Source organism: Gastrolobium bilobum, unplaced genomic scaffold (assembly GCF_033153095.1).
Source record: "Gastrolobium bilobum isolate Gb01-03AN ecotype WA unplaced genomic scaffold, APGP_CSIRO_Gbil_v1 utg20487, whole genome shotgun sequence".
NCBI classification, from domain to species: Eukaryota; Viridiplantae; Streptophyta; class Magnoliopsida; order Fabales; family Fabaceae; genus Gastrolobium; species Gastrolobium bilobum.
The window spans coordinates 49,592-50,261 of record NW_026897768.1 but is presented as its reverse complement, the minus strand read 5'-3'; positions in this window follow the sequence as shown (position 1 = coordinate 50,261).

Below are 670 nucleotides of genomic sequence, written 5' to 3'. Positions count from 1 at the left end.
AGAATGTGGTGAAAATCAGAGGCGATGAGATTAATGGTAGATGAACACAGAAATTTTGCTCGTCTTTGTGCTGCGCGATTGGAGGAGTGTGGTGTCGGTCTGGTGCTGGGGTTTGTGGAAGCGGAAATCTCAGAGGACCCTGCAAATTCGCCATGTTTGTGGAAATTCTTGTGGCTCGCACTCTTCCCTCCCCGTGGCGCATGGATTTCGCGGGCTCCAACCATATAACCTCTTTTTTCTTTTTCTTTTTGAAATAGATATAACCTTTTGAATATATACATATGCGTTTCTCATAAGTCACGATAAATACAATGTGAACCACGATAACTCCTACTTTTATCACCTTTTTATTTTAATAAAAACAAATAATTTAGCAAAGGTATTTTAATATCAAATTTTGAAAGAGATTTGTAGTCTTGGAGAAAACTTTTTTTATCCATTAATACATTTCTGTGTCATAATTGGAGGGATTAAAAATTATTAATGTTTTAATTATATAAGGAACAAATTAATAAATACTTTGAGTTTTTAATATATTAAATGTTTTATTATTTATATGATACTGAACCATATGTGTACATGATCATAATGTATGTGGTTGTACTTAAGCTTCGTGGAATGCTATAATGGTAGTGGCAGTACAATGCTCCTAATTCGTTCTCCAACGGAT